Source organism: Saccostrea cucullata, unplaced genomic scaffold (genome assembly GCF_032062105.1).
Source record: "Saccostrea cucullata isolate Sc308-1 unplaced genomic scaffold, CSIRO_AGI_Scuc_v1 ctg6461, whole genome shotgun sequence".
NCBI lineage: Eukaryota > Metazoa > Mollusca > Bivalvia > Ostreida > Ostreidae > Saccostrea > Saccostrea cuccullata.
This window is the reverse complement of record NW_026928459.1, coordinates 8,036-30,924: the sequence shown is the minus strand read 5'-3', so window position 1 is coordinate 30,924 and position 22,889 is coordinate 8,036. Positions and strand designations below refer to the sequence as shown.

General features: G+C 29.6%; 3 long non-coding RNA genes across 3 annotated transcripts; 1 reads left to right on the top strand and 2 right to left on the bottom strand.

The window, feature by feature from the left end:
- Nucleotides 1-271: 271 nt before the first annotated feature.
- Nucleotides 272-1,613, top strand: LOC134277647 (uncharacterized). Its single transcript, XR_009994303.1, has 3 exons — nt 272-433; nt 815-874; nt 1,215-1,613. It is a non-coding gene; the product is annotated as an uncharacterized LOC134277647 (long non-coding RNA).
- A 9,132-nt stretch (nt 1,614-10,745) lies between these two features.
- LOC134277648 (uncharacterized) lies at nt 10,746-14,047 on the bottom strand. Its single transcript, XR_009994304.1, has 2 exons — nt 13,786-14,047; nt 10,746-13,161 (listed from the first exon to the last, which is right to left on the bottom strand). It is a non-coding gene; the product is annotated as an uncharacterized LOC134277648 (long non-coding RNA).
- Nucleotides 14,048-14,120: 73 nt separating this feature from the next.
- LOC134277646 (uncharacterized) lies at nt 14,121-15,670 on the bottom strand. The gene is made up of 3 exons (XR_009994302.1): nt 15,509-15,670; nt 15,068-15,127; nt 14,121-14,727 (listed from the first exon to the last, which is right to left on the bottom strand). It is a non-coding gene; the product is annotated as an uncharacterized LOC134277646 (long non-coding RNA).
- Between the last annotated feature and the right edge of the window lie 7,219 nt (nt 15,671-22,889).

The window sequence follows — 22,889 nt, the reverse complement described above, 5'->3', positions numbered from 1 at the left end:
CGTTTTGTGCTACCTGGGCTAGCCAGCCTAACCAGTTTGAACTGAATTTTTTACTGAAAGACAATAATAAACACACAATACAAGAAACATTGTGTTTCTCTCAAGTTATAACACCAGGTCACTTTTTTAAAAGACTTAGAATTTCTTTTTAAATTTTTTAAACTTTTTTTTTTTAAATTAACTTATAAATTTTTTAACTTTTAACTTTTTTTAAAATAACTTAAAATTTTTTTTTTCTTATTAATTTTTTTTTTTATTGGTAAACTCCCCTTATAGTTTTTAAGAAATAAAATTAAAAAAATCATGTAATACTACATCAGTGTTATGTTATTGTATGACTTCATCTTTTATACAGTCGGGTTCGGGGTTTCGGGCAGCCATAGCGAATTTCGGCAAGATTTTACCCCAGTGAAAAAGGCTTGTAATCCACAGTGTAGGTCGTTTAAAGTTGTTTCACATTGTTTATGATTGTGATTATGTTATCCCTCACCTATATGTTTAATGTCAGCTATGCTAAATAACCCATTTCTGTGTAATTTGAGAGAATGTTTTTGCCATGTGGTTAAAGTATGGCGTGCTATTTATGTTATCATTTAAAAAGTCGATCCTAAATAAATCTGTCTTAAAAAATACATTTTACCAATGACATTTAATATGATTGATTAGAGTATAGGTATCCATATATAAGAGATATTATTTTGCATTACATTTAAACATGTTTTTTCTGTCCTGTTTATCTGTCAATTGTTGCTTTACTTCCTTTGTAAAATGAGGTTAAATTGAGTATTACTGAATATTGTATGCTTTTTTTCAGGATCAGCTAAGATGTTGTTTCACTGGATTATTTAATTGGGCATATAATTGGACAATTCTGGTAAGTTTGTCTTTGTTTTGTTTACATTTCCTATATGAAGATCATCTTTGCATTTAATCATGATTATGTAAAGTTCTGTTTTGAATGTAAATGTACTGTATTTATCCTCATTTCATGTGATTTACACTTGTTTAGCCTGCATGTAACTCAGAGTGCATTTAATATTTCTATGATGGGTCATTCTATGATTGAATTTCAATCAGAAAAATATTCACTTAATTTTGGTAAAATACATGGTATCTTTTTACATTTCTATCCCTTTTGTCTGTAAATTATTGCTTTACTTACATTGTAAAATGAGGTTAAATGTGTATCACTGAATTGTATGATTTTTTTTCAGGATCAGTTGATATGTAATCAATCACTGGATTATTTAATGCATAGGCTAATTGGGCATATAGTTGAAAATCTCTGGTAAGTTTGTCTTGTTTTTTTAATTGTTTATACATTTCCTATGATGGTCATCTTTGCATTTAAGCATGATTATATGGTTAAATTTATTACTGTATAATACTTATGTGATCTGATATCTCTAACTTACATTCATATAAACACACCCTTATTTAACCTAAAATATATTAACCCATGATTAAGGGATCTTCAGAATATTAATAAGTCCTTTTGTATAAATTATATGATATAATTTCATAATTCATTATGTATGTTACCCATGGCCATGGAATTCAGACTTACTAAATGGTGATCAAAGAGATATTAATTAGGAATCTAATAAGAGAAAAGGAAGAATTTACAAAAGATTAATCATTAATAGCTTTTCAAAAAATTAAGTTACATGTTAATGATGCTAAAAAAAATTTTTCAATAGTCATTTACTTTTTGTTTTGATTCTAAATATGTGGGATATATGGCATACATATATTTTCATTTTCACTTTTGTTTCTTAGTAATGAGCTTTTCAAAAAATTAAGGACTACATGTTGTACTTTGATGATGCTAAAAAAGATGTATTTTTCTGTATGCAGTACTGACAGATATTAAACAAAATTGAATCTGTTGTTAATAAAAAAATCTTTTAGTGTCTAAATAATTAATTTGATATCTGAATTTCCCATTTAATATTAACATTATATCACAGGGAAAGAATACTATAATGTAGCACATCAGGATGACCAGAAAAGAAATCTTAATGACCCTCTTAACTATGTATAAAGACTGTAACCTTATAACTGATGTAAGATAATCTGATTGTGTGGAATTAAAATTCCCTGGTGTTTCTACTACCCAAGATCTTCTTATGAGTGCATGGGACTGTTGTAAACCTTCTCCTGTTTATAAAAAATATACCTTGGAGCATGACACTTTATTCATAAAAGGTACTTTCAATATCATTTCTATGAGTTTTTGTTCTTTCTTTTTAATAATCTAGTGTTATATCTCATTTAAACCCATTAATATGTATGCTTCCAAAATCTTAGATCTGTCTGTATAGTTTTTTCAGCTCTTTGAACACAAATACCCTGATTCAATCTTTTGAGGTAAACATGATAGAGACATCATAGATGATTATCAGAGTGTGTATCACAATCTTAACCATAAGGTCAATTTAAATGGTCTAAGGCACAACAAATGAAAGTGAAAACTTTTTTTTTATTAGAATACATAATTTTGTAATAAACAAATACTGGAAAAGTTACTCTCATAATAAGCCTTAATGTCCTCCAAGAATTCAGTTTGGACTTCCTCCATTAATCCTTGTATCTTCTCCAATGGTTTTGTGGGCTAAAATTCATGTGTCTTTAACAACATTTTTTTTTTTTCTGACAACTGTTTTCTCTTATTATCTATTAACTTGACTTCTTCTCTAGTCAAAGGTCTTTTATTATATAACAATTTTTTTTTTTCAACTAAGACTTTTTTTTATATTTTTCAGGATTCTCTAGTGAGGGCTTATGGAAATGATCTATGTCTACTCTCAGAATGGTGAAAGACTATCAGATTATGCAAAGACTAACAGAATATCCTCTCTTGGAACACTGAAACAAGAAAATCAAACAGGAGATGGATGGAGGATTTAAGAAGCACATAGATAAATATAATTTCCAACGAATTTAACCAGTATTATCATAAACTGTGGTTTACAGGATGACAAAGTAACAGGATTGTATCATTTTACTGTCAGACACTGACTATGGATAAGATGTACCCATTTATTAAACTGAGATCTAGTCAAATCAAGTACAATTGTATTGAAAAAATGATTTTCTGATAGCATGAACTCTTTAAAAATTAATTCTCACAGACCTCAAAGTATCTGAATGTGACTTTTATTTTTACCAATTTCTACTGAAGACTGTTTTTATGTATGAGAAGTATACATTTAAACCTTTTATTTTTCATCTTATTTCTATAACCCCCTAGAAATTACACAGATATTCAGATGCTGGATTTAATATTATTATTTAACTTTCCTGGAATGGTAAATATATTTTGTTTGTGTATGTATCATTTTTTAATTTTGAATTTAAAATTGGTCTCAATAAGACCCCCAATAAAGATGCAAGTGTCCCATAATCTGTGGTTTAATAATATCTTGAATATCTTTATCATAGCATATTCATCATACTAATTACATATTGAATGTTTTGTAGGAATACACTTTGTTGTTTAGGACACTTTGTCAAGGTCAAAGCATAAGATTATTGAGATGACTTCTTTGACAATAATTTGTAACTTACAAACTTCACATCATAAGTACACAGATGAAGAATCAATAAGATATTTCTATAGATTTTTTGGATCATTTACTCCTGGGTAAAAGTTAGTTACTAACTGAGATTACTGATTTGAATCCTGTAATGCAATAACTTAAACATTGTGTGATAACTTATAGACTTTATAAAAATTAGGTGCAAATTCTTAGGTTTAGGAAAATGTTAATCAAATGTCAAGAATGTGGATATGACTTTTATTCAAATGGTGCAGTTCAGCAACTCTGGTGATTTACATACCTTCAGTCATAAATACATGTAGATAGGTATTTGGAAGACTCCTTTAGATTTTGAAATTTTTATTTCAAAAGTATAGAATTTAAGTTTGAAAGATTTAAAATGGCAGCATATCATTTGCTTGTGAATTAAAAAAATAAATCCAAACATATACATCTTTGGATGATAATTGTAGCATTTTATCAATTCCTGGACTTCGGTCTTGATATCATCCTTTAATGTCCTTAAAATTTTAATGACTGTCTTTTAGTTTTAGTTGAATTAGTTTCTTTTCTACATGTGAAAATTACATCATCCAAAGAAGTTCTTCATCTGCATGTTATATGAAGAAGACAATTTTCATCACAGTGAAAGAGATTGTTTTGTTAAACATATTGCATTGATGCACAAATATACTTTTAGATTTTTAATAGCTAGGGTTCATATTTCTTAATATGGAATGCTTGTTTTGTTAAACATACTGTTATACTTTTAGATTTCAATTTTTTTTTGTGAACAAAGATTTCATATTGTAAAGAAAAAAAGTAAATGTACATGATGTGTAGAAAAGCATGTGTAAACCTTATGACTTTATATTTGCTGATTAATTCATTTATGAGTTTCATCTTTGTTTCAATGTAAACATTTCTAAGTAGGGCACACACCAGAAACTCTTAAAATTATTATATCAGGGTTTAACACAACAATTCCAAATGATTTTTGAACGCTTTTCATGTATCAGAAAGACAAAACAGAATGTTTGTTCACAGATGTTCCAAAGGAAAACAAACACAAAGAAATGATTTGTAATGTTCTTTATGTGATTCATGTAAAATGTATTTTAAAAGTGTACCCTAACATTTATCTTTTGCATTTATATTTTTGTAAAGAATTTCTCATAACTTTGAAAAAGTAGTCTTATTGTATAATATGGGTAGCTTAAAATCTTGTAAACTTGAAAGTTGTACATGATGTGTTACACATCTTACATATGTAACCATTTCATTTCAGGGTTTTCAGCATATATTGTAGTTTTGTCTTAAATTTGTTTACTTATGTAATCAATAATTTGCTAATACTCAAATTAGGAAATATATGAGAGAATAAACAAGAAAATCAGGTTTAAAAAATGTTTTTTACTACAAAGGGGTTAATCCATAATTAAATTCAGTCTATACATTTAAGGTATTGGTTTATGAAATAAACTTACATATGAACATTGTAAGACAATTGTAATCATTAGTTTAACCAGTTTTTTTTTTTTTTAAAATAAATAGATTCACTGTCAGCATGTTATTTCTTGTAAAATAAATGAGAAAACAATTTTATTTGAGTCAGTTTTTTTAATGTAAATAAAAAAGCATTGGAAGTTGGGAATATTTCACAAAGTTAATTAATTTATACAAAATTTGTTATACATAAGTGAATAGAATTGGGCAGCAGGCAAAGCCTATTTGAGCCCTCTTTCTAAAGAGGGTAATTGAGCATAATTCTCACTAGGATAGTTGGAATATTTTGATTTAAGCATTAAAAAAACTATTTCATATTGAAATATACAAACCATGTTTAGTCATGCAGTATATAGTTTACACTTGACAAAATGTAAACCTTATCTCTATTCAGGGTCAATCCAAAGGTCAAAAAGGAATGAAAAAAAAAATTTCTCTTTATGTATCAAACATGCAGGTATTATTGCAATAAATTCACTGTATTCATTTTTTGTTCTCTTTCTATGTATGAATAGCTCTGATTTAGGCAATCAAAGCAAATGAGTTATGTCAAATGATGAAGGTATACACAAGAAAGAAGAAATTAACATGGACAGAGAATTTTGAGTTTCCCTCAAATATGGCTACCAAGTGATGTGAAATAAAAACAAAATGTGGATTCATCTATTAGGATTGAAACTTGTACATAATATTAATGATGGACACTATGACATTAAGAATGACATGAAAGAAATAAGTTTGATTCAATTATATGAACAGCTCTTAATCCATACAGTCAAAATGGAGGAAAAAATTTTCTTTATTAGGCATAAAGTAACAAACACTCACCCAATGCATCAGAATTTTACTTTTTTGAAGAAAAGGAACCTTACTTACTTTGTTGAGTTGACATTCATATTTTTTTTTGTGTTTGACAGGTAGAGCAATGGTTTCTAACTATTATAGTGAGAACTTTTTATTTAAGAGTCATCAGATTGTTCTGATATTTTGGTTAAAATAACTGCATGACATCAAATAATTTGTTCATACAAAGGAATAAAAGATTTTCCAGGTTTCTTCTTTAGTCAGATTAAATAGTGTTCAACTAATATGTTCAAAATACATTATACAAGATAATCATCCAAGTTACACAAAGGTAAACAAATGACCTTATTATGTTTTAAGTCAAAAGGTCAAAGTGATTTAATAAAAAGTATTTATCAAGATATGAGGATTAATGTAAAATACTTATTATTTTCGGTAGGATTTGGAGACTATATATTAATTAGACTTTTCAACAAGGTTTAAGTGTTTTGTGTATTATTTAACAAATAGACTGTGTAAACTATTTAATGAAACCAATTCCAACCAAGTATATTCAAAATATAGACTAAGTGCACATTTATTAATGATTGAGAAGGGAAGATTTACTCATATTCCTAGGGAGAATAGATTTTGTTTTTGTTGTCAGATGGAGGTTGAAGATGAGTATCATTTTATTTTAAAATTATCTTGAGTACAGAAAATTGTATATTAAAAAGTATTATTGGTATAGACCTTATGTATAAACTATTTTATTATCAACTGAAAATGTGAGTGAACTTTGTAATATAGGTTCAAAAAGCAGAGGCACTTAGAGATATCTGTAAACTATTTTAAAATATTTTGGTATTAACTTAATATATATGTAAAACATTTATGTATATTAGTGTGCTAATTAAACAATGACTTCATATATTTTTGATTTCATCAATTAAACAAGCTTCATATATTTTGATTATCAGATCAAAGATCAGCACACTTTTTGCGATACCATTGTTGTCTATGAATATCTTAACACCTCTATTGATTTTTCAGATTAAAGGTCAATGTGTTCCTGCTACAGTAAAACTTCATTATAAGGATATCAGAGTGATTTGTTTATTTGTAAGAAATTAGTTATAAAATCTCCCACTCTTTCTATAATATGTCACTGAATGGGCTCCTTCATTTTAAAGAATTTTACAAGCAAATCATATACTGACTTTTAATCCTTCAAAACACAATATGTATATTAAATCTTGAGATTGAGATTTCAGCCTTTTAGGATTTCAGACTCTCAGGCTTCCAATCTTTAAAAACTTTCAATCTTGAGGACTGAGTATTTTCATATTTATTTTGTAAGTCTTGTCTTTTATGTCATTACGATTGATCCTTAGTAATTTAAACTTTTTCATATTTGTAAAACCAGAGTGTGAAAGTATAGTGTTTGTGTAATCTTCTAAATGTTTATCCATAAATACTGCTTTTAATACAGTCAAATATAATTTGTGATGATCAAAATTTCCAAATTGCCTGACCTATACATATTTAGAATTTCAATATCATACACTCTTGAATATTAATAAATATCAATATTTTGATTAAGCATTAGCTATCATCCATACACTTGTTAACCTAAGGAAGGCTCTTATCATAAGTTAAACTCATGAAATTCCTCATGCAATTTTGAAGAATCTCTGTTATAAGGGATGGTAAAGACAAAAGACCCATAAATTTCCAAGGAGTAAAAATATTCAAAAATATATATCCACATTAAATTGAGGAACATTTGAAGAACTCCTTTTCTTTATAACTCATGACATTTCATGTAGATAGTGGCTATAATGTGTAAATAATCTTTATGAAAAAAGGATGGTGTAAAGTTAGCCTCACCCAACACCCAAGGGAGAGGGGAGGAGGGGTTGAACCCTTCTTTTTGTCCAGGAAACCTGAATTTAAAAGTTTAAAAAAAAAAATTATAAAATTGAATTAAATTTGTTTTTTAAAAAAAATTATAAAATTGAATTAAATTAATTTTTCATTTCCTTTTATTTATTTATTTTTTTATTAATTGAAATAAACAATGCCAATTTCCTTTCCTTTCTTTACCTCTGTCTTCATAAGGAAGGACAAAAAGAAGGGTTCAACCCCTCCTCCCCTCTCCCTTGGGTGTTGGGTGAGGCTAACTTTACACCATCCTTTTTTCATAAAGATTATTTACACATTATAGCCACTATCTACATGAAATGTCATGAGTTATAAAGAAAAGGAGTTCTTCAAATGTTCCTCAATTTAATGTGGATATATATTTTTGAATATTTTTACTCCTTGGAAATTTATGGGTCTTTTGTCTTTACCATCCCTTATAACAGAGATTCTTCAAAATTGCATGAGGAATTTCATGAGTTTAACTTATGATAAGAGCCTTCCTTAGGTTAACAAGTGTATGGATGATAGCTAATGCTTAATCAAAATATTGATATTTATTAATATTCAAGAGTGTATGATATTGAAATTCTAAATATGTATAGGTCAGGCAATTTGGAAATTTTGATCATCACAAATTATATTTGACTGTATTAAAAGCAGTATTTATGGATAAACATTTAGAAGATTACACAAACACTATACTTTCACACTCTGGTTTTACAAATATGAAAAAGTTTAAATTACTAAGGATCAATCGTAATGACATAAAAGACAAGACTTACAAAATAAATATGAAAATACTCAGTCCTCAAGATTGAAAGTTTTTAAAGATTGGAAGCCTGAGAGTCTGAAATCCTAAAAGGCTGAAATCTCAATCTCAAGATTTAATATACATATTGTGTTTTGAAGGATTAAAAGTCAGTATATGATTTGCTTGTAAAATTCTTTAAAATGAAGGAGCCCATTCAGTGACATATTATAGAAAGAGTGGGAGATTTTATAACTAATTTCTTACAAATAAACAAATCACTCTGATATCCTTATAATGAAGTTTTACTGTAGCAGGAACACATTGACCTTTAATCTGAAAAATCAATAGAGGTGTTAAGATATTCATAGACAACAATGGTATCGCAAAAAGTGTGCTGATCTTTGATCTGATAATCAAAATATATGAAGCTTGTTTAATTAACCTATTCATGAAGTTTGATGAATATTAACCAAACTATTTGTTTGTTTGTTTGTTTATTTATTCCTTAAGTCATATGACTTATCAGATAACATAATTACATGATACAGGATGTAAAGCACACAATTAATATACATTTGTAATATTTACATATACTTCTTTTAAGTTAATACTTATTTCCAATGGAAAAACTAGTTTACAGATGTAAATCTCTAAGTGCCTCTTTACAAAGTTCACTCACATTTTCAGTTGATAATATTGCAATAGTTTATACATGCTAGGTCTATACCAATAATAACTCAAGATAAAGTGGACATTTTAAAATAAAATGATACTCATCTTCAACCTCCATCTGACAACAAAAACAAAATCTATTCTCCCTAGGAATATGAGTAAATCTTCCCTTCTCAATCATTAATAAATGTGCACTTAATCTATATTTTGTAATCAATTGAATATACTTGGATGGAATTGGTTTCATTAAATAGGATTGCATACACAGTTATTTGTTAAATATCTTACACAAAACACTTTGAAGACGAAGAAAAAAAAGCATCACATTCTTGTTGAAAGCAGTAATCTTTGTTTGAAAATTTTTAAAAATATATTTTTGTTTGTAATATTTTGAAACCATAAATCCAAACATTAAGTAACCAATTATATCTATTTAATTCTTTCAAGCATATCTTGATAAATACTTTTTATTAAATATAGCAGATATCCTCCTCACTTTGACCTTTTGACTTAAAACATAATAAGGTCATTTGTTTACCTTTGTGTAACTTGGATGATTATCTTGTATAATGTATTTTGAACATATTAGTTGAACACTATTTAATCTGACTAAAGAAGAAACCTGGAAAATCTTTTATTCCTTTGTATGAACAAATTATTTGATGTCATGCAGTTATTTTAACCAAAATATCAGAACAATCTGATGACTCTTAAATAAAAAGTTCTCACTATAATAGTTAGAAACCATTGCTCTACCTGTCAAACACAAAAAATATGAATGTCAACTCAACAAAGTAAGTAAGGTTCCTTTTCTTCAAAAAAGTAAAATTCTGATGCATTGGGTGAGTGTTTGTTACTTTATGCCTAATAAAGAAAATTTTTTCCTCCATTTTGACTGTATGGATTAAGAGCTGTTCATATAATTGAATCAAACTTATTTCTTTCATGTCATTCTTAATGTCATAGTGTCCATCATTAATATTATGTACAAGTTTCAATCCTAATAGATGAATCCACATTTTGTTTTTATTTCACATCACTTGGCAGCCATATTTGAGGGAAACTCAAAATTCTCTGTCCATGTTAATTTCTTGTGTATACCTTCATCATTTGACATAACTCATTTGCTTTGATTGCCTAAATCAGAGCTATTCATACATAGAAAGAGAACAAAAAATGAATACAGTGAATTTATTGCAATAATACCTGCATGTTTGATACATAAAGAGAAATTTTTTTTTTCATTCCTTTTTGACCTTTGGATTGACCCTGAATAGAGATAAGGTTTACATTTTGTCAAGTGTAAACTATATACTGCATGACTAAACATGGTTTGTATATTTCAATATGAAATAGTTTTTTTTAATGCTTAAATCAAAATATTCCAACTATCCTAGTGAGAATTATGCTCAATTACCCTCTTTAGAAAGAGGGCTCAAATAGGCTTTGCCTGCTGCCCAATTCTATTCACTTATGTATAACAAATTTTGTATAAATTAATTAACTTTGTGAAATATTCCCAACTTCCAATGCTTTTTTATTTACATTAAAAAAACTGACTCAAATAAAATTGTTTTCTCATTTATTTTACAAGAAATAACATGCTGACAGTGAATCTATTTATTTTTTTTAAAAAAACTGGTTAAACTAATGATTACAATTGTCTTACAATGTTCATATGTAAGTTTATTTCATAAACCAATACCTTAAATGTATAGACTGAATTTACTTATGGATTAACCCCTTTGTAGTAAAAAACATTTTTTAAACCTGATTTTCTTGTTTATTCTCTCATATATTTCCTAATTTGAGTATTAGCAAATTATTGATTACATAAGTAAACAAATTTAAGACAAAACTACAATATATGCTGAAAACCCTGAAATGAAATGGTTACATATGTAAGATGTGTAACACATCATGTACAACTTTCAAGTTTACAAGATTTTAAGCTACCCATATTATACAATAAGACTACTTTTTCAAAGTTATGAGAAATTCTTTACAAAAATATAAATGCAAAAGATAAATGTTAGGGTACACTTTTAAAATACATTTTACATGAATCACATAAAGAACATTACAAATCATTTCTTTGTGTTTGTTTTCCTTTGGAACATCTGTGAACAAACATTCTGTTTTGTCTTTCTGATACATGAAAAGCGTTCAAAAATCATTTGGAATTGTTGTGTTAAACCCTGATATAATAATTTTAAGAGTTTCTGGTGTGTGCCCCCTACTTAAAAAAATGTTTACATTGAAAACAAAGATGAAACTCATAAATGAATTAATCAGCAAATATAAAGTCATAAGGTTTACACATGCTTTTCTTACACATCATGTACATTTTTTTTTTCTACAAGTATGTCTTTGTTCACAAAAAAAATTGAAATCAACAGTACTTAGCATTCCATATTAAGAAATATGAACCCTAGCTATTAAAAATCTAAAAGTATATTTGTGCATCAATGCAATATGTTTAACAAAACAATCTCTTTCACTGTGATGAAAATTGTCTTCTTCATATAACATGCAGATGAAGAACTTCTTTGGATGATGTAATTTTCACATGTAGAAAAGAAACTAATTCAACTAAAACTAAAAGACAGTCATTAAAATTTTAAGGACATTAAAGGATGATATCAAGACCGAAGTCCAGGAATTGATAAAATGCTACAATTATCATCCAAAGATGTATATGTTTGGATTTATTTTTTTAATTCACAAGCAAATGATATGCTGCCATTTTAAATCTTTCAAACTTAAATTCTATACTTTTGAAATAAAAATTTCAAAATCTAAAGGAGTCTTCCAAATACCTATCTACATGTATTTATGACTGAAGGTATGTAAATCACCAGAGTTGCTGTAATGCACCATTTTTATCTACGCAGTGATAATAAATTTTTTACAGAATTCTAAGGTATTACATAGTAATAGTCATATAAACACCCTTGAACATTGTACATTTGATTAACATTTCAATCCTTTCCTAAGAATTTGCACCTAATTTTTATAAAGGCTATAAGTTATCACACAATGTCTAAGTTATTGCATTACAGGATTCAAATCAGTAATCTCAGTTAGTAACTAACTTTTACCCAGGAGTAAATGATCCAAAAAATCTATAGAAATATCTTATTGATTCTTCATCTGTGTACTTATGATGTGAAGTTTGTAAGTTACAAATTATTGTCAAAGAAGTCATCTCAATAATCTTATGCTTTGACCTTGACAAAGTGTCCTAAACAACAAAGTGTATTCCTACAAACATTCTATATGTAATTAGTATGATGAATATGATATGATAAAGATATTCAAGATATTATTAAACCACAGATTATGGGACACTTGCATCTTTATTGGGGGTCTTATTGAGACCAATTTTAAATTCAAAATTAAAAAATGATACATACACAAACAAAATATATTTACCATTCCAGGAAAGTTAAATAATAATATTAAATCCAGCATCTGAATATCTGTGTAATTTCTAGGGGGTTATAGAAATAAGATGAAAAATAAAAGATTTAAATGTATACTTCTCATACATAAAAACAGTCTTCAATAGAAATTGGTAAAAATAAAAGTCACATTCAGATACTTTGAGGTCTGTGAGAATTAATTTTTAAAGAGTTCATGCTATCAGAAAATCATTTTTTCAATACAATTGTACTTGATTTGACTAGATCTCAGTTTAATAAATGGGTACATCTTATCCATAGTCAGTGTCTGACAGTAAAATGATACAATCCTGTTACTTTGTCATCCTGTAAACCACAGTCTATGATAATACTGGTTAAATTCGTTGGAAATCATATTTATCTATGTGCTTCTTAAATCCTCCATCCATCTCCTGTTTGATTTTCTTGTTTCAGTGTTCCAAGAGAGGATATTCTGTTAGTCTTTGCATAATCTGATAGTCTTTCACCATTCTGAGAGTAGACATAGATCATTTCCATAAGCCCTCACTAGAGAATCCTGAAAAAAAAAAAAAAAATGTTATATAATAAAAAATTCTAAATATAGTCTTAACATAAGATTGAAAAAAAAAAAAAAGAAAAGAGTTGTTATATAATAAAAGAGGTATACCTTTGACTAGAGAAGAATATAATCAATTAAGTCAGAGTTAATAGATACATAAGAGAAAACAGTTGTCAGAAAAAAGAAAAAGTGTTGTTAAAGACACATGAATTTTAGCCCACAAAACCATTGGAGAAGATACAAGGATTAATGGAGGAAGTCCAAACTGAATTCTTGGAGGACATTAAGGCTTATTATGAGAGTAACTTTTCCAGTATTTGTTTATTACAAAATTATGTATTCTAATAAAAAAAAGTTTTCACTTTCATTTGTTGTGCCTTAGACCATTTAAATTGACCTTATGGTTAAGATTGTGATACACACTCTGATAATCATCTATGATGTCTCTATCATGTTTACCTCAAAAGATTGAATCAGGGTATTTGTGTTCAAAGAGCTGAAAAAACTATACAGACAGATCTAAGATTTTGGAAGCATACATATTAATGGGTTTAAATGAGATATAACACTAGATTATTAAAAAGAAAGAACAAAAACTCATAGAAATGATATTGAAAGTACCTTTTATGAATAAAGTGTCATGCTCCAAGGTATATTTTTTATAAACAGGAGAAGGTTTACAACAGTCCCATGCACTCATAAGAAGATCTTGGGTAGTAGAAACACCAGGGAATTTTAATTCCACACAATCAGATTATCTTACATCAGTTATAAGGTTACAGTCTTTATACATAGTTAAGAGGGTCATTAAGATTTCTTTTCTGGTCATCCTGATGTGCTACATTATAGTATTCTTTCCCTGTGATATAATGTTAATATTAAATGGGAAATTATAGATATCAAATTAATTATTTAGACACTAAAAGATTTTTTTATTAACAACAGATTCAATTTTGTTTAATATCTGTCAGTACTGCATACAGAAAAATACATCTTTTTTAGCATCATCAAAGTACAACATGTAGTCCTTAATTTTTTGAAAAGCTCATTACTAAGAAACAAAAGTGAAAATGAAAATATATGTATGCCATATATCCCACATATTTAGAATCAAAACAAAAAGTAAATAACTATTGTGATTAATCTTTTGTAAATTCTTCCTTTTCTCTTATTAGATTCCTAATTAATATCTCTTTGATCACCATTTAGTAAGTCTGAATTCCATGGCCATGGGTAACATACATAATGAATTATGAAATTATATCATATAATTTATACAAAAGGACTTATTAATATTCTGAAGATCCCTTAATCATGGGTTAATATATTTTAGGTTAAATAAGGGTGTGTTTATATGAATGTAAGTTAGAGATATCAGATCACATAAGTATTATACAGTAATAAAATTAACCATATAATCATGCTTAAATGCAAAGATGACCATCATAGGAAATGTATAAACAATTAAAAAAAAACAAGACAAACTTACCAGAGATTTTCAACTATATGCCCAATTAGCCTATGCATTAAATAATCCAGTGATTGATTACATCTCAGCTGATCCTGAAAAAAAATCATACAATTCAGTGATACACATTTAACCTCATTTTACAATGTAAGTAAAGCAATAATTTACAGACAAAAGGGATAGAAATGTAAAAAGATACCATGTATTTTACCAAAATTAAGTGAATATTTTTCTGATTGAAATTCAATCATAGAATGACCCATCATAGAAATATTAAATGCACTCTGAGTTACATGCAGGCTAAACAAGTGTAAATCACATGAAATGAGGATAAATACAGTACATTTACATTCAAAACAGAACTTTACATAATCATGATTAAATGCAAAGATGATCTTCATATAGGAAATGTAAACAAAACAAAGACAAACTTACCAGAATTGTCCAATTATATGCCCAATTAAATAACCCAGTGAAACAACATCTTGGTTGATCCTGAAAAAAAGCAAACAATATTCAGTAATACTCAATTTAACCTCATTTTACAAAGGAAGTAAAGCAACAATTGACAGATAAACAGGACAGAAAAAACATGTTTAAATGTAATGCAAAATAATATCTCTTATATATGGATACCTATACTCTAATCAATCATATTAAATGTCATTGGTAAAATGTATTTTTTAAGACAGATTTATTTAGGATCGACTTTTTAAATGATAACATAAATAGCACGCCATACTTTAACCACATGGCAAAAACATTCTCTCAAATTACACAGAAATGGGTTATTTAGCATAGCTGACATTAAACATATAGGTGAGGGATAACATAATCACAATCATAAACAATGTGAAACAACTTTAAACGACCTACACTGTGGATTACAAGCCTTTTTCACTGGGGTAAAATCTTGCCGAAATTCGCTATGGCTGCCCGAAACCCCGAACCCGACTGTATAAAAGATGAAGTCATACAATAACATAACACTGATGTAGTATTACATGATTTTTTTAATTTTATTTCTTAAAAACTATAAGGGGAGTTTACCCAAAAAAAAAAAAAATAATAAGAAAAAAAAATTTTAAGTTATTTTAAAAAAGTTAAAATTTAAAAAATTTATAAGTTAATTTAAAAAAAAATAAGTTTAAAAAATTTAAAAAGAAATTCTAAGTTTTTTAAAAAAGTGACCTGGTGTTATAACTTGAGAGAAAACACACACATGTTTCTTGTATTGTGTGTTATTTTTATTGTCTTTCAGTAAAAAATTCAGTTCAAACTGGTTAGGCTGGCTAGGCTATAGGCTGTCTAGACTGTAAATGAAAAAGTGTGAGGTCATAATCACATTGTATTTATACAGTGGATGACGTCACAATGCATAGGTAAGTTTTTGCACACGGCACTTTACAGAGGATGCAAACAGGTATATATATAAGAAAACACAGGTAAAAGGTATATTTCTTTTGCACACGACCCTCAGTTTTTTGCACACGGCACTTTATAGAGGATGCAAACAGGTAAATATAAGAAAACGTAGGTAAAAACGTATTGATGCACACGGCTCTTACAGTAAAGGTATATAAACCAGAGCTGGACGTTGACGATCATTCTGTGTGATTACTTTTTAACTTGACAGAAGTAAAATATGGCAGAGGAAAATACAAAGGAGACAGTACCAGAAACACAGATCTTTTAGATGTAGATGACAGTAGAATGATATGCGGTATCTTAAATCAAATGGCTTTTATCATGCAGATAATTCATAATGATATAGGTGATTTTAGAAAAGAAGTGATGGAAAAGATTCGCCAACAAGGAAGGAAGACATACCAGTTAGTGAAAGAAATACAAAAACTGGAGAAAAAGCAATTGAAAGAAACCCAAGATTTCGGGGAAAACCAAAAAACCTTTAGTGAAAAAAGGAGACAAAAAAGAGAAAAAGGAAGAAAACAGAGAGATTCCAGGCCCCAGCACCACTCACAAAGTGGAAATTGTCTATCCCTGACCACTGATAAGGGAAACAAAGAAGAAGAAACAGAAAATGTAATTGTATGTATATTTTCACTTGAATAAAATCTGTGTTCTAATCTGTATTGTGTGTGTTCTTGTTTTCACTAAAACCAGTTTGAACCGGTTATAGGACTGTCTAGACTGTGAAGCGTGACGTCATAATGACATTCTTGAAATGTTTTTTGCACACGGCGCATTTTTTACCTGTATAGTCAGCAAAAAAAAAAAAAGTAGTACCAACGTACCAATGTAAACACACCCCGTATTTAAGGGAATAGGATAGGGTTTTTAAAAAGGGGTTAGGGTTAGTTAGGGGGGTTAGGGTTAGTTAGGGCTAAGGGGATAGGGTTAGTTAGGGCTAGGGGGTTAGGGTTAGGGTTAGGGTTAGTTAGGGTTAGGGTTAGTTAGGGCTAAAGGGGATAGGGTTAGTTAGGGTAGGGGGTTAGGGTTAGTTAGGGTTAGGGTTAGGGTTAGTTAGGGTTAGGGCTAGGGTTAGGGTTAGGGGGTTAGGGGTTAGGGTTAGCACTCCACTCAGTTGACCCATTTTTTTTTTTTTTGAACCTCATTTGCATAAAAAGTGCACTCAGTTGACCTCGCCATCTAGACCCCTTATACTACTACAAGAGATGTTTGTAAAACACTTATGCCCCCTCCCCCAAAATGGAATTTTTCCAAGTTCAAAAGGGCATAACTCTGTCAAAAATGACGCGATTGAACCCAAAACAGAACTTGACCAAGATAGTCATCTGATAAATTTGTATACTAAATTTTCTCTCAGTATGTGCAACGGTTGTGAAGAAAATGAACGGAAGCAGCAAATAATTGAAATTTGTCTAAGTCCAAGGGGCATAACTCTGTCAAAAATGGCGCGATCGTACCCAAAATAAAACTTGACCTAGATATTTATGTGATATATCTGTATATAAAATTTCATTTCAGTATGTGCAACGGTTGCGAAGAAAATGAACGGAAACTAAGTGGACCGACAGACAGACCGACCGACTGACAGACAGACCTACCGACAGACCGACCGACAGACAGCAGCAAAGCAATATGCCCTCCCTTCTTCGAATGGGGGGGGGGGTATAAAAATTTGCATAGATTAAGCTTTAAGAATTGTAGTCTCCCATTTCTGATGACTAAGTGGATGGAAGCTCTCGTTAGCAACACAAAATTAAGTCACACTGACGGTCAAGGTCACGGGGACAAATATAATAGCACATTTGAAAGCATTTTGACAAAAGTAATATACTATTCAATGTGAAAGCCCTTAAACAAATGAAATTCAAAAATAATAACCAAGAGTGTGTCTTATAAATAAGATCAAATATGAAAGTCAAGGTCAAGGGGTCAAAAATTAAACGTAAACACCTTGTCACAGGTAATGCATTCCTCAAAATTAGTTTCTCAATCAAAATTTATTTAAGGATTATAAAGCGTAAACTGACCCAAACCAGATTATACTCGATAATTTGGCCAAGAATTAGAGTCATTCCTTATAATTTAATTTTAAAATAATTAAACAACTTTGGATGTAAAATTATGTTGCTTTTTACGAGTTCAAATTTACCGCGCAATAATACAACCGTAGTAACGGAAGTGATGTGAAGCGAGGGGAGGTAATAACTGATACATAGATCTAGCAGCCATGATGTGTGTTTACATGAGGTAAGATCGAGTAAGTGTTTGAAGTTAAAGATACAGTTATTAAATCTTGAATTTTCCATGGATTCCGAGGACTGGAAATGAGGGGATTGCATGGATAAGATGATTAAGCTGGTCGTCAAGGGGGTGTGTCCCCATACCAAACCAGATTATACAAAATGTTTTGCGTTCCTTTTTGGAAATCAACCAATGAGAGGCGAGAATATAAACAAAATTAAATTATTAGCAAATATATTCCGTGGGTACCTTTACTTTGACCTTGACCTCAGAGTATGACATACATTTTCAAAAAAATAAATAAATAAAAACTTGGCCATAATTTTATATTGGTTAGGTCTGGGGACTTTCATGTTTGACGTGTTTATTTATTGAGAACAAGTCTTTTCTATTGGTAACAACGTTTTTCATTCCTTGACCTTGGAGTTTGACTTGCATTTGAGTAACTACAACATTCGCCAAAGCTGTCATATGGGGGCATCAGTTTTTTATAGACAAATCTTGTTTTTTTTTTTTTTTTCAACTTCGAGCAAGACAAAATAAATCTTCACCAAAAAAGGTAGACAGATTAACTGGGTAATATTTGATAGAAAGCTTGTTTTATTCAGCTAGCTGTACAGCTCTGTAAACAGAAAATGAACACTCACAAATAGGACACTATACCTTTGTTCGGGACAATTTCCTACCATCATGGTTTATCAAAATATTGATACAAGTGTCTCTTTAAAACTAAAAGATTTAAAAACCTCTATTATATAAAATCAAAAATAAACTTGAAAACACAAGGACTCCTGTTATTCTGTTTATCTAGGTTATATTTCTTCTCAACATAAATATGCATTTGTTGTCAAAATTTGAGATATAAAGTTTTATTTGCTGCAAAACTTAAGAATATATAGAATATTTATCATGAACTGTAAAATTTGAGATAATGTTGATCTTTCGTCAGGCAGCAATATTCAAAGCAAGCATTTCAAAAAAAAATTTTACTATTAGCGATTGAAAGTATTAAAACTCGTATTTTTCAATCAATCGATCCATCAGAGAATAATAAGAGTGCATACTGAAATATTTACACACTCATCACCTTCCGTTGTATTTCTTGATAAGGCCACACCTGGTCCAATAATTTTTTTTGTTCGTCGGACCCGCGCGCTCGTATTTAAACAAAACTATACAAATAATATTAATTTCATATTCCCGCACAATGGGAATTCTGTGCTGTTTTCTGTTCCATTTCCGCTCTATTTATCGTACTTTTAATCGATTTACTCTGCAAATCAGAAAAAATACAATTTTCGGCTCATTTTTTTTTCACTAAAAATTTTGCCTACAGTAAAGAAATAATATTATTATTTAACCGCTAGCCCGCTCGTACTTTTTTCATCAAATGTCCGACGAACAAGAAATTAAATTGGTGTGGCCTAAGTTTTTTTTCTGTATTTGAATTAATCCTTGGTAACTTTATCAGTTTAATTTAATGCTGGACTCGAGTGTAATCGTTCAAAAATTTTAAAGAACCGAGGATTTTCTTTTTTTAGCTATGTAATTGTAGTCAATATTGCTTTGTGCATTCTTAATCATAAACTGCACTTTTCCCTTTTGCATGTTAAAGAGTGTATATATATATAAGTTCAGAAATACAGAATTATCTTACAGTAGTTTCAACACAGCATATGAGAGAGAGAGAGAGAGAGAGAGAGAGAGAGAGAGAGAGAGAGAGAGAGAGAGAGAGTAAATACGGTAAGGAATGTTGATAAAAACATCAACATATATTAAGAAAGTACTTACATAAGACAGAGTGGATAGATTCCGCTTGTTAAATTATCATAGACACAGAGAATCTCGCTCGTAACATATGTTGCAAATTCCGCTTCTTAGATAATTTATCTATTTCACGTTTGAAGGTTGCTTTCGTTTTCTAGATAATATAAGTCTTTCAAATGTTTCAAGATTTATTTTAGAATAAACATCCTGAATGATTTGTTTATGCCTTTAAAACAAAAAGGGGTTTTAACTTCCTAGCCACTCTTGACAAATCATGTTCGATTTTGATTGAAAAAAATTGACAATTCGGAAAAATAAAAACAACGCATCGTATTCCCCATTTTCAAAAGTGAGTTATCTCCCCTCAAAATCGGAACTCTTCAACACTAGCATAACTTCCGCGGACTACATGTTACGATAATCCAACAAAATAGTGATCAACTTACACGCTGTATTTAAAAATTTTAAAAAAAGGAAACGGTTTGCATTTTTTTAGATAATAAATTATTTTATAAAGGGTCTGTTAGCCCCCCCCCCCCCTTTCTAGAAAGCTATACGAATTAGCCAGGCACGTAGCATCGTCTTTAAAAGGGGGGGGGTTAGCCAAAGAAATATTTTTTTCTTACCTGGAAAAGTTGGCAAGCAAAGAAAAACCTTGCCCAAAGTTGAAAAAGCCACAGGCCTTTGGATCGCTTAAAAAAATTGTGTGTGTAAAAAAAAATAAAGGTACTGAACTCTTACACTGGGTACTTAATTTCGCTAATAAAATATTTTTTTATTCGAATGCTCTAAAATTCTACTTTCTATTTAAATCTATTCATAGATAAACATTCTTCAATTCTACCAAAGCTCATTCCGAAATTCCATATATTTCTTGAGATATTCTGAAATCAATTTCAAAAATGACCTACTTTCTTTTACTCGACATTAGCTTGGGCCCCTGGCCATTCACATGTAAACAGACGGTGTCTGAAGTGCGGCGAAGAGTTGCATAGTATTTGCAAAATCTTTCAACAATTTAAAGTTGATTTCTTACTCCAGATTGTAACGTTAAGTCCGTAATAATATTCCTTTCGCGAAAAATTAATTTGAAAACGTCTACATCAACAACTACCGCCATGTTGATTACGAATGTAAATGAAGCCATGGTAGAACGAATTTTTCCCGGAATGCATTATATACCTTTCGATTTTCAAAACAATTAGACCGCTAAAATGTTGTTTATGACTTAGTCACACCATATGTTCAAATTAAAGAAAAACCTTGTAAAGCTTGAATGCAAATGAGCAAATATTCATTGAGTTTAGAATAAATTCCGGGGAAAATTTGTCCCGTCGTTCCCGCTTTACAGTTAGTGAAGGCCCAAGCTGATGTCGAGTAAAAAAATTATTGTCAATTTGGGAATTGATTTCAGAATATCTCGAGAAGTATAAGGAATTACGGAATGAACTTTGGTAGTAATGAAGATTGTTTATTTTTGAATAGATATGGATAGAAAGTAAAATTGTAAAGCATTTGATTTAAAAGAATTTTATTGGCGAAAGTAGGTACCCCATGAAAAGAGTTCCATACCTTTATTTTTTTTTCAACACCTCAATTTTTTTTCTAAGCGATCTAAAGGCCTGTGGAAAAAGCTAATACTTATTTCAGTACCAGTTCCTTGGCATACAATACTACATTTCCCTTATATAACTTTACCGTAGTATTAACCGTATGTGTGTGTGTGTGTGGGGGGGGGGGGGGGGGTGGGTTGACAACCTGTCTATCAATGAACATTTTCAATAGAAAAAGTAATATTGGGGAAAAAGTGGGGGTTGGGCTAAACCCCTTGACCCTGCACCCCCCTCCGTGCGTACAGGTACAGAGAATATGTAAATGGGTTGAACAGTTGAAAATGAACCAAAATTGTGAAAATTAATATTATTATTAGAATTTTTAATTGTGAATTCAATAAAATTACGGTACATATATTTTTTCACAGATGTAAATGTATGTCAGTTACACGGAGTCTCTCTCTCTCTCTCTCTCTCTCTCTGATATTGTTTATTTACACACTTTGCAAAAAAAGAAGAACTTATAAAAATAAATACATGTACTTACACTGAAAGGATTTTAAAAAAATAAATAACACTTAAGAAAAGAATGTTTTCAGTTAATTAACAAGAAATACGCTAGGTAATTATTGTATCAATTTCGTGTTTCTGCTCTCAATTCTCTGATCTAAAACAAAATGTGTATTTTACTCGGGAATACACATGTACATATGCTTAGATCCTACACTAAAACTTTGATTAAATGCAGCTCAGACTTTATACGACATATGTAACATGAATTCAGGTCGATGCTATTTTAATTAGTCTTTCTTCGTTACATGAGCACATGAGATTAAATTATATTCATTTAGAATTCCATTGAAAGTTTTAATACTAAAGAGTGAATCAATTATTTTACAAATAGAAAATTCTAGAAACACGGTTAATTCAAATGAAATAGGCCTTTAATTGTCACCAAATGTGTTCTTGTAAGTAAAAGTTCTATGTTATGACATACAATCGAGCAAAAACGCAGTTTCTTGGTATCGGTAGCGGAAGACGAACTACTGCTGTATATGCAGCAATTTCAGAGGTAAAACTGTAGATGGACATGTCATCAGTCTTCAAAAAATTCCTAGAGATACAATGAAAATATGGCTGCAGCAGGCTAGATTAATTCGTAAAAACTTTATAACTAAAAATTTGTTCCGCACATTTTGTAAATAATGATGATCCGTCTGCAGAACATCCACTACCGAAAATTAGCTTTTCTGTTTGTGTTTTTT